This window comes from Nelusetta ayraudi, unplaced genomic scaffold (genome assembly GCF_046127955.1).
Source record: "Nelusetta ayraudi isolate G7.1 ecotype Tasmania unplaced genomic scaffold, CSIRO-AGI_Nayr_v1 ptg000023l, whole genome shotgun sequence".
NCBI lineage: Eukaryota > Metazoa > Chordata > Actinopteri > Tetraodontiformes > Monacanthidae > Nelusetta > Nelusetta ayraudi.
In genome coordinates, this window is record NW_027466073.1 from 2,933,813 (window position 1) to 2,945,990 (window position 12,178).

The following is a 12,178-nucleotide window of genomic DNA, read 5'->3' on the forward strand; positions in this document are numbered from 1 at the left end:
GCTATGCCCAAATTGAAAAAGAGGGGCTAGCTGGCGTGTGGGCATGTGAGAAATTCGACAGATACCTCAGCGGCCTGGAGCAGTTCAAGCTGATAACAGATCACAAGCCACTTGTGCCCCTTATCAACAATCGCAGCCTGGACAACGTACTTCTACGATGCCAGCGCCTTCTCATGAGGCTCATGAGATTCAACCCAGTAGCAGAGTACGCTCCAGGAAAGACTCTAATTGTTGCCGACACCCTGTCACGCAGTCCACTGGCCAATACGTGTACAGAGAGTGACACACATAGTGAAGTTGCATGCTATGTGGCTAGCGTAGTGGAAGGAATCCCTGCGTCGGCAAGTAAAATGGATGAGATCAAAATGGCGACTGCAGACGATGCTCAGCTGCAGTCTGTAGCAAGGCTCATCAAGAGGGGTTGGCCTGAACACCTCAGCAGTGTACCCTTGGATGCAAAGGAATACGTCCAGGTGAAATCTGAGCTATCAGAGCACAACGGCCTCATTCTAAGAGGAAGCAGGATCGTGGTGCCAAAGTCCATGAGAGGTGAGATACTCCTGAAAATCCATGAAGGGCACCAGGGTATTGTAAAATGTAGGGAAAGAGCCTCTTCTTTGGTACGGTGGCCCGGACTCTCTACTGAGCTGAATAAGCTTGTGTCTTCATGTCAGGTGTGTCAGGAACTGAAACGAACACAGCAAAAGGAGCCTCTCATTTCAACACCGCTTCCAGAGCGTCCTTGGAAAAGAATCGCAATGGACCTCTGTGAGCATAAACACCACAATTATTTGGTGATTTCAGACTATTACTCCAGGTTCCTGGAAATACTGCACCTACCTTCAACGACTACCACACAAGTCATCCTGAAACTCAAATCAGTTTTTGCCAGATTCGGCATTCCAGACGAGGTGGTGAGTGACAATGGACCCCAGTTCGCAAGCATGGAGTTCCACAGGTTTGCCAAGCAAATAGACTTTAAGCACTGCACATCAAGCCCTCACCATCCACAAGGCAATGGACACGCTGAGAGGGCCGTGCAAACGGCAAAGAAAATCCTGAAGCAGGAAGACCCTCTGGTGGCTCTGATGAGTTATAGAGCTACTCCCTACTCCACCACAGGCTACAGCCCAGCCGAGCTGCTAATGGGGAGAAAGATCAGGACCACACTCCCAACCCTTGAGAAAAACCTCATGCCTAAATGGCCCAGCAGGACAGCGGTGAAAACAAAAGACAGCAGAGAAAAGGCTAAACAGGCCCACTATTTCAACCGTCGTCATGGAGCCAGGCCTTTACCTGCCCTGCAACCTGGCGATGCAGTGATTACCAAGTTGGACCATGAAAAGCAGTGGTCTTTGCCAGCGGTGGTCTCCGGTGAAAGCCTCACCCCGAGGTCTTTCGTCATCAGGACGGAGCAAGGAGCAGAGCTGCGACGGAACCGCCGTCACCTTCAATCTGGGTCGGTTCATCAGCCTATCCAGACAGCACCCTGCGATAACGCTGACTCCCACTCTGACAGTGCCACCACGCCGGACGCTAGTCCTGTCAGTCAGAGTGTGGCTCCGCCGACAACCCCTCCACCTAGTCAGACCGTGACCAGATCTGGCCGGGTGTGCAGGCCGGTCAACAGACTTAACCTGTAAGACAGGTGCGATTCACATGGCTTTTGGGGGAGGGAAAAAAAAAAGAAAAAAAAAGGGGGGGGAAATTCGCAGACAGCGGAAGGAAAGCTGTTTTCATGTTCAAGTTGTTGGTGTTTGTATGCTGGTGTGTATGATATGTAACTGTGACACCTTTATTTCAGAGTCTCAGTCTCTCAAGTGCGACGTTGAGCAGAGTTGATATGCCTAATTTGATGTTATGGTTAATTTCATTTAATGTATAGTAGGTGCGGTCAGAACGGCCATTTTTTTCAGTTACATGTTGTTTTGATGTTATTGACATAACACAAAAAGGGGGAGATGTCATATACAGTACGGGACTTAGATACGCTTGCGCATATATTGGGGCTTTTACGGTAACCTGGGGGGGGGGGGGGGGGGGACAGAAAAGCACTAGCTCGCACATGTGGAGTGTCCTTATTCTTTTCCTGCCGTGTGTTTAATTAAAGCATCCAGAAAGATATCAAGCCTCCTTCGCCATCATTTTACATGGTGTCAGGAGTAAACCGGAGTTATGCCGAATCATTTTACAGACATCAGACTTAATGTGCATTTATTTATGTAGCAATAGATGGTTCACTCAGAGCAGTATGACACTAGTGTGATCATGAAGACACAATCAGCAACGAACTGTGCGTGTGTGTGTGCATGTGTGTGTGTGTGTGTGTGTGACTAAGAAAAGAAAACCTAAACTTAATCTAAAAGTAATAAGATAAAAGAAGAAATATAAAAAAAGTTTACATTTCTCTATTAGACTTGTTATGGCTAAGTCTAGCAAAAATAATTTAATAAAGTTATTGGAATAATTGATGCAATGCCAGACTAATGGGACAGCGAGTGAGTGATGAGGGCTTGCGTTGGATGAGCTTCTTCCAAGGTGCTCCTGGGAGTTTGTACTGTACCGTTCGGGTCAGGGAGTTTCTTCGTAACCGGTTGTAATTTTGGTGATCAAACGAATTACACAGTTACTTGGAAGGAAAAACTGCTTGGCTCGTCCAAAAAGCTGATTAAAAGGATACTTACACTGCATGAAAAGGGCTGTATCCGGGAATATCCGGGCGCAGTAAACTTCAGGCAAACCTGCTGTTACCCAGAAATATCCGGAGGTATGCAGCAATGTGTTACGCGGACCGGCAAATTCCTGAATACAGCAGGTTTTCAGGAAGCTGCCAGGCGAAAGTCCTTAGCTGGTGGCTTGGCCTTTCAAATGCAAATGATATGGATGGGGCTGAGTACTGAAGCCTGCCCCCCTTCCCCTCATTTACACATTCCACTGTATTATTCACACAAAACTGTTAAACTTTAATCTTAAAACTCTCTGACGTTTTCCCACATTTTGTACATTTTAATAACCAGTTTTAGAAAATGAGTAATAGAGTAACTGATGATAATGAAAATAATTGAAACTGGAGAGCTGAGAATCTTCTCTTAAGGTGATTTTTTTAAAGCGTGTGGATAAGACTAGTGGTTCAAAAGTTATTAAAACAGTTTAGAATAAAATATATTTTTTAGCCACTGGCAGATATTTAGGTCTTTAAGGGTTAAACAGAAAACACAGAAATGCAAATGATATGTATGGGGCTGAGTACACATTCCACGTGTAGTGTGACCTGCCATTGTTCTACTTCACGCTTCAGTGGAGACACGTGACTGTAATCAACCAATGGGAGCGTTTCGTCTGACGTCGGGGGTGAAGCGCGAACTACGTCCGGGACCACAATCACAACCAACTCAAATAGTTCACTGTATTTGTTGCTCATTTCTTGCTGAGGATGTCCTGCAAACGAAGCCTGGATTTCTGCGGAAAGCCGAATTGGGAGAATAGTCCAGTAGCAACACCGCGGAGTCAGGAGAGTTTGGAACCATTTCCACGCGCCTCTCCTGCGCCCTTCATGAAGATGACCAGTCCCAACGCAGTGAACGCCGTATTCAGAAAGTTGGACGCGTTCATGGATACTGTAAATAAGCGGCTGGACAGGATGGAGTCGATGCTTTGCAAGGTCAGAGAGGAACTCAGGGTCACCAGAGAAAAGGAGCCGGCATCGAAGAAGAAACTGCTCTGCTTCAGTAAGTTTGTTTTTGTTGCCCGATGTGTGTGTGTGTGTGTGTGTGTGTGTGTGTGTGTTTTATATACATATATATATATATACATATATATATATACATATATACATACATGATTACTGATATATTTTACACTTTTACGGTGCTGCCTATGGAATGGACCGATTATTAGGCTACTTTATCCCATGTGATTGTGAAATCAACCTTTATACTTTTCCCCCCTCTTTTTACAGGAAGCTGTGCGAAGGTTGCACAATGGCGAAAACAACACGCACAGATATGATCCACAGACAAGGTAAGATAACGTTTTTGTTGGTGGAAATATTATTTCATCTGTAATTCCAGCCTGTGCCGTAATTTCTCCAGGCCATTATACCCTCCTAACACCTCGCTTCCTTTGTTCCACAGTGTATCTTCCCCCCACAACCAGGGGGTGACAACACATCTTTTGAGGGAAGTTTCATTGGCTCTGCCGGATGTGGAACCTGAAGTCACAATGGGTGAGTCACAATGTCCTATGGCCCTAAACATACAATAAACCGGGACTTAAAATCAGTTTCATTTATCAAAACATTTTTCTCTCTTATCTCTCACACTGCTCTACTGTATATGCTGAGTTTGATAATTAATTAAACCCATTTCTTGTCTTTAGCATCCTGCAAGACGTACTTCGAGACGATTCGGAAGGGTTACAGGATGAACCAGGATGAGAATCTTCAGAAGAAAGAGGAGAGCAGGATTGCTGCACGCATGAGGCAAAGGAAGAGAAGAGTAAGTGAGACCACATTTCCCCATGACTTAATTAAGAGTAACTTTATTAACTCTCCCCCACTTTGATGTGTTCAGTGGTCTAACTCCTGTTTTCCCTGTGCTTATGCAGCTGTACAACGTGAGAGCTGGTGTCCTGGGGAAGAGGCCTTGTGGGGGACTGCAACAGTGGACCTCATGTTCGAAGAGGAGGACTCCATCTTGGATGGAGGGCCAGTGTGGGTTGTCCGGCCTCCACCCCGCAGTGCAGAGTTGTCGACACTGTGTGGTGTCGACACTGTGTGGTGTGCTCCAGCAGAGGCTGGACATGGACCAGAAATATGTTGTAACTCACCGGCAGAGACTTGATTGACTTGAGGCCACAGGCCACTAGTGTCTGTTAAATGGCACATGGAGCAGCAGTGCTCATATTTTGTGTGTATATTCTATTGTCCTTTGAAATGAAGCTTTTTGATCAGAAAAACATGTGTGTAATTCATCTTTGGGTGACATATATGTACATTATACATATGATAATATACTAATAATAATAAATAAAAGGAATAAAATAAATACAATAAATAAAAATAATATGTAAATTTAAATTAAAAATAAGAAGCTCCTCCCTACACACTGGACCAATTGGAAGGGGTTTTTATAGGAGGGGCAAGACATTGTTCCACCTATCCAGAGGAAGACTGTTGACCAAGGTGTGAAATGCAAATATTCCCTAGCAAGCACCCAGGGGATTATTCACCATGGCAACCAGGTGTGAAATGCAAATAGCTGTGGCCCCCACCAAAAATGGTATGTATCCAGGAGTATCCAGGAGTATTCCGGTCCGTGTAACAACAGGGATACTCCTGGATACTGCTGGATACTCCTGAATATCTGGGCTGTATCCAGGAGTTTACAGGAATATTCCGGCCCGGATACATGGCTTTTCATGCAGTGTTACCTTAGTCTCCTTGAATATCGCAATACACCTGCAGACAACTTCAAAACGCCAGCTCAGCTGCTGATTCGCCATTGCCTTCGATCCATCATCCAACGCACCCACCAGAAGTTGAAACCCAAAATTGTCAACCACTGTGATACGCACACCAGAAGAGCGCTTTGCCAATATCAGCAGAGAAAATACTATGACAAATCTTTAAAGCCACTCTCCTCCATATACGCAGGGCAGAGTATCCAGGAAAAGGGACTTTGGAAAACGGCAGTTGTTGTCCAAGCTGATGATGCCACAAGGTCCTACTATATCCAAACACCAGATGGAGCTGAATACCGGAGAAACCGTCGTCATCTTGCTCTGCCCAGGAAGTTAAATCGCTGTGCACTGCTCCAAGAAAATGTTTATTCGGTATGAGGGAAAATCAAAAAAAATACAGAGCGACTGCCGAGCAACTAATGAAGCACCAAGGACCACAACCATCGCAGTGGAACGAACAGAGAAAATGTTGGAGGTTTGATCAGCCTAATGCGGATGCGATGGAACACGGGCCCGGTGGGCAACGGGAGTGAGACGGGCTCGACTCGGCCAGTGGACGACGAGAGAATAGTCGGCCACGGCAATATTTGAAAACATGTATGAAGACTGTGAGTGAATTGTGACCTCAAGCAACTTTAGTTTTAAAACTGTTTGCAACGTACAACCGTTGAATCGTGTCGATAAACTGTTAGCCACCACTGCTAACTCCGTGCTCTGCTTGTGTGTTGTGTTCGCTGGCAGCAAAACTGAAGAGGCAGCAATTCTGACTGGCAAGTTTCGCTCCTTATAGCGACTTTCACGCTGCTAGCATGTTAATATCAGTTGTATAGAGCTGTTACACGGTAAGATGGCGCTATAGGTGATGGCAGCCGCTCCGGACACTCTACAGCACTGTTTGGTTTTTTTTTTTCAACTTCTGCTTCTTCTACTTCGTCAAGAAGCCATTCTACGCTTATCCCATGGATACAACAACCGCACAGACAAGAACCAGCGCTGTTGTTTACTCCAGAGAGGAATTACTGGCTCTTAAAAACTCCAAGCAAGGACTGTGGCACGACGTCCCAGTGGAGCTGCGGCGACCGTACAGACGCTGCAAGGCTGGGGCTAAGCTAAAGGCTTGGCTGGCAGACAACCAGAGGCGCCTTAAACCATCGCTTCCCTCCGTGATTATGGGCAACGTTAACTCACTGCCGAACAAGATAGACAAACTGGTCGCCCTGGAAAACCAGCGGATATATCGTGAGTGCAGTTCGTTTATCCTAACGGAGACATGGCTAACCGATAGCATACCCGATGCTAACGTGGATCTGCGAGGAGTCACTGTGGTGAGAGCAGACAGGGACACAAAGGCATGTGGGAAAAGTAAAGGGGGGTACTCATCATCTACATCAACGTCCTGGCCATGTCTCAGTTAAATTGGTTTTGTGTTGCCCAAATCTGGAGCTACTAGCCGTTAGCATGCGGCCATACTATCTGCCGAGGGAGTTCAGTCACGTGATCTCCCTCTGTGTTTACATCCCCCCTTTGGCAAACGCGGCCGCTGCATGTGAAAAGATGCACTGTGTTACTGCACGGCTGTAGTCCCAACATCCAGAGGCCTTCATAATCATCTCTGGAGATTTTAATCATGTCACCCTGGATTCCACACTGGCTGATTTTTACCAGGTTGTTGACTGCCCCACTACGAAGAACAGGACGATTGACTTACTGTACACCACCATCAAGGAGGCATACAGAGTCACCCACAAGTCAGACCACAATCTGGTGTACCTACAGCCCCAATACACACCCCTGGTCCAAAGGCAGGCAGCCTCTACCCGCTCCATCAGGAGATGGACTTCTGAAGCAGAGGAGGCTTTCAGGGACTGCTACAACATCACCGACTGGGATGTACTGCTGGGTGCACATGATGAGGACGGGATGACTCACTGTCTCACAGACTACCTCAATTTCTGTGTAGACATGGTGGTCCCTACCAAGACTGTACGGTGTTATCCAAACAGCAAACCATGGATAACACAGGAAGTCAAGGATGTTCTCAAGAGGAAGAAGAAGGCCTTCAAGACAAAGGACTAGGAGGAGATGAAGGACGCGCAGAGGGAGGTGAAACGCTGCCTGAAGGAGGCAAAGGAATCCTACAGGAGGAAGGTGGAGAAGAAGCTGGGTGAAAACAGCATGCGGGATGTCTGGGATGGTGTTAAAACCATCACAGGCCACAAAGCCAAGACCAGCATGGAGGGGGGAGGGGTGGAGAGAGCAAATTACCTGAACCACTTTTTCAACAGGTTCAGTCGGCCGACTTCACACCACCTTCCAACGCCCTCCTCCCTCCCTGCAGCAGCTCAGCAGCCTCCTCCCTGCTCCATGACTCACCTCCCCTCCCCTCTACCTACCTCTCCCAAGTGCCTTTAACACAATCCAGCCCCTTGCCCTTCAGGAAAAGCTCCTTCAAATGCGAGTGGACCCCGGCCTGGTTGCTTGGATCTCCAGCTACCTCACCGACAGGCCATAGTTCATCAGGCTGAAGGACATCACGTCTGACACTGTGGTTAGCAGCATCGGTGCTCCACAGGAGACTGTGCTGTCCCCTATCCTCTTCACTCTGTACACCGCAGACTTCTGCTACAACTCCGAACTGTGTCACATCCAGAAGTTCGCAGATGACACAGCCATCGTGGGGTGTATCAGAGACGATGAAGAGGAGGAGTACTGGTGCCTGGAGCCACAACAACAGCCTGCAGCTCAACACCTCCAAAACGAAGGAACTGGTCATTGACTTTGGGAGGGATCGACCCAGACCGAGACCAGTTCCGATAGGAACGGAGGAGGTGGAGGTCGTACAGACCTATAAATATCTTGGGCTGTGGCTGGACAACAAGCTGGACTGGACAAGCAACACGAGGCAACTGTACAAGAGGACTCAGAGCAGGGTGTACTTCCTGAGGAGTCTAAGCGCTTTCAACATCTTGTGGATGTTCTATTCTATCAGTCTGTGGTCGCCAGCGTCCTGTCCGACGCTTGTGGTGTGCTGGGGGGGGGGCAAAGGCAGACCTCTCCAGGCTGGAGAAGCTGATCAGGCGGGGCAGCTTAGTGGTCGGGATGAAGCTGGAACCTCTGGCGACAGTGGCAAAGATGAGGACTCTGGACAAACTGCTGAACATCATGGACAATATCAGCCACCCTCTGCACACTTTCACCTCCAGCCAGAGAAGCCTGATCAGCCAGAGGATGCTCCTCCCCAAGGGCAGGACCAACAGACTGAGGAACTCATCCATCCCCCGTGCAATTTCACATATACAGAACCAATCTCAGGTACACACAGGCACATAAGAACATTTGCATTTATCTTATTTATTTTGTATATTTTTATATTTCTTATATCTGTCATATTTCTATATTTTTTTTCGTATTTTCATATTTCTTTTTTTGTATTTCTTATATTCTTTATACTTTAAATGGTGGTGGGTAATTTTTCTTCATTTTCTACATTTGGTTCAGTGGGCGGGGCTTTGAAAGATTGGCGGGTCTCAGTTGAGTTTAAAATGGATGAAATGCGTTGCCTATCTGGTCGATACCTTTTGGATTGATTTGATTAGCGTTCGTATTGCTTTCGGTTTGCTTTCTTATTGCTCTGCAACGGAACCAACCAGGAAGAGCTCTCAAGTCTGGGAGCATTTTGAAATCGTGCCGCCGAACAAGGTCATTTGTTACAAGCGTATTACTCAACTTATTCATACAGTAACAAATAAACTGCGCGCGCACACACACACACCTCTTGTGATCTCTTAATGATAAACTCATTGGAATTGAGACCACAAGTAGCTTCTCATTGTCTTTGTTGCTTGATCCAAGATTTAAAACACTTGGATTTCGAAGCCCTGCAAAAGCTGAGGCAGCTGTGCGCCGGTTAAAATCTGAGTGTGCGGCATTGTTGCGGAATGTACCGTATGAAGAGGAGCCGCCATCTACTTCGAGAGCACAGCCAGAACCAGCTGCATCTTCCCAAGGTACAAAACACATAGAATTTGGATCAATAGACTTTATTTGCATTGTTTTCATGTACGGACTAAACTTTATATAATGTTTTATTTTCAGCCATTGACCTGTGGAGGCTGTTGGATCGGGACGCTGAAGAAGCGAGGGCATCCAGTAATGCTACTGCTGATGCCATAGTGGAGGTGCAGTGTTATCACAGGACCCACCGGTGTACTGGACGACACACAAAGCTGAGTACCCAAACCTATACAAGCTGGCAAACGAGTACCTGGCAACACCAGCATCCTCTGTGCCCTGCGAGAGGGTGTTTTCTAAAGCTGGGGAAATAGTTTCCGAAAACAGAAACCACCTCTCAAACCCGTTTACTGTGGAGAAACTGTTGTTTTAAAAATAAAAACGCATAAGCATCCAAGTTCACCCAAGCACCTTAAGCCCATACCCCCCATCTGTACTTAAAATATATAGAAAAAAGAAAAAGAAAAAAATGTTTTATATATGTATATATATATATATATATATATATATATATATATATATATATATATATGTATATATACATATGTATATAAACATACCTATACATATATACATATGATGAATCGATTTCTTCTTTTTATCTGCATATTCACATATAGTTTACCTCTACTACACTGTAAAATTGATTTGCAAATCAATTTCACAGAAATATTTAACCCTAAGTTTTAAGATTTATGTAAAATAATTATATGACTGTGGTGAATTCTTCTGGTGGATTCAAGTGATGTAGATGTTGAAGCAGTCTTCACTGACACAGACTTAGTTGTATAAAAACTGGTTTATTTGCAAAGAAGTCAGAAGTCAGACAGGCACCATGGAAGCCTGGGGATGTCTCTGGGCCAGATGTGAGCAACTCCGATGATCCTTTGTTCACATCACCTCTTATACACCCAGCAACCAGGGAGGAAGATGCTGGAAGTGGGGGAGAATGTATACATTCCATAGTTGCACCCCCAATGGCCATCCGGCTACAACTTGATGGCAGTGGCCATAACAAGACCATATATGGAAACTGAGACCCCCTTAGGGCAGGAATGCAGCGCGTTCACTGCTGAGCTCACATCAGGCCATATACAGTTCAAATGATGTCATATACATAAGTTCAGATACTACATGACAAAGTTCCATTTGATTTTTTTAATTTTTTGAACATAAATCTGCCTAATAAACTTTATGTAATGGATGTGCCCCAGTGTATTAAAGCCTATTTATTGGAAATGCATATTTACCAGGTTTATGTATTCATTATTAATGTAATTGTTTGATTATAAACGCATATTAATCAGATTATGTATTTCAAACACATTGAGAATATTTGTTTTGATTGAACAAGAATTAGGTTACCCATTCAAGATAAATTGCAGGTATTTGTTTGAAATACATAATAATTCATCTTAAATTCAATGAAAATGCCTTGAATTTATACTTTTTCAATACATAATATTGAAGCTTATATTGAATCAAAATGCATTAAATTTTTATGTTTCCAATACATAATGTTTAAGCTTAAATTCAATCCAAATGCATTAGATATATATAATTTTAGCATATCATATTTAAGCTTAAATTCAACAAAAATGTATTAAATTCATTTATTCAATTAATTTTATACTTTCCATTCAACATCTCACTGAAGCATACAATCAGACAATCTTGTTGAGAAGAAATTTATTGACCTCTAGCGTCAGGAAAACGCACAAAAAAAAAGTTTGAGAAGCAAAACAGCAGGCTACTCAACAGGGTAGTTTGCTCTTCAATCCTTAACTATACTGCTGTAGATAAAACAAAAATGTTCTCTAACATTTAAAGGAACAGAAGGAGCACTTCCTTAGCTTGCAACTCAATGCAACACTTCTGCATTTTTTTTCTCTTTGTAGAACAAATTGTACTGGCTCAACAACTTAACACACAAGTATTGTTTCTGCGTGGCCACTCTCTTATAAACTTCCTCCTTTCACCTGCACCCCATTCCCAAAAGTGTCAAATCAGCAATTTCAGTTTCAGTGCTCGTACTTTGTTGGAAGGTTTGTCTGATTCCAGGTCCATCAGGATCTTCTGGTATGCTTCAAATGTATTCTTCAAGCTTTTAGGATAGCTTAGGTTAAGTGCATAGATCAAACCATAAAGCATCACGCATGCATAATTTACACTTTGTAGGTTGTGAAGAACTTCGACGCCTTCCAGGACAACACCAACATCAGCAAAGCGTCCACCAGGACCATCACCATCACCCCGGACAGTGTAGATTGCCATGGTCGTCTCTGAGATGTCTGCCTTGGCTTCAATGCATTCAATGTCCTGAAAGATGGAGGACATTGGAGCACAATGAGCTTTGTCACCCTAACCTTGACCACCAAAATCTAAGCAGCTCATCATTGAGGCCAGGTGCATATTCATTTGAATAAATTGACTTAAGGCCCTGTAGACATCACGTTCATGAGAATGAAATGGACGCAAGTTCAAGATCACAATGACCTCGAGACCTTTGACCCCTAAAAGCCTGAAAAACAGACGCTTGTGGTGTGCTGAGGGGGGGCAAAGGCAGACCTCTCCAGGCTGGAGAAGCTGATCAGGCGGGGCAGCTTAGTGGTCGGGATGAAGCTGGAACCTCTGGCGACAGTGGCAGAGATGAGAACTCTGGACAAACTGCTGAACATCATGGACAATATCAGCCACCCTCTGCACA

The 12,178-nt window shown here is 44.9% G+C and overlaps 1 long non-coding RNA gene across 1 annotated transcript; it reads left to right on the forward strand.

Annotated features, from left to right (window-relative positions):
• Window positions 1-3,253: 3,253 nt before the first annotated feature.
• Window positions 3,254-4,744, forward strand: LOC142889613 (uncharacterized). The gene is made up of 4 exons (XR_012926857.1): window positions 3,254-3,728; window positions 3,959-4,020; window positions 4,134-4,225; window positions 4,378-4,744. It is a non-coding gene; the product is annotated as an uncharacterized LOC142889613 (long non-coding RNA).
• Window positions 4,745-12,178: the final 7,434 nt, after the last annotated feature.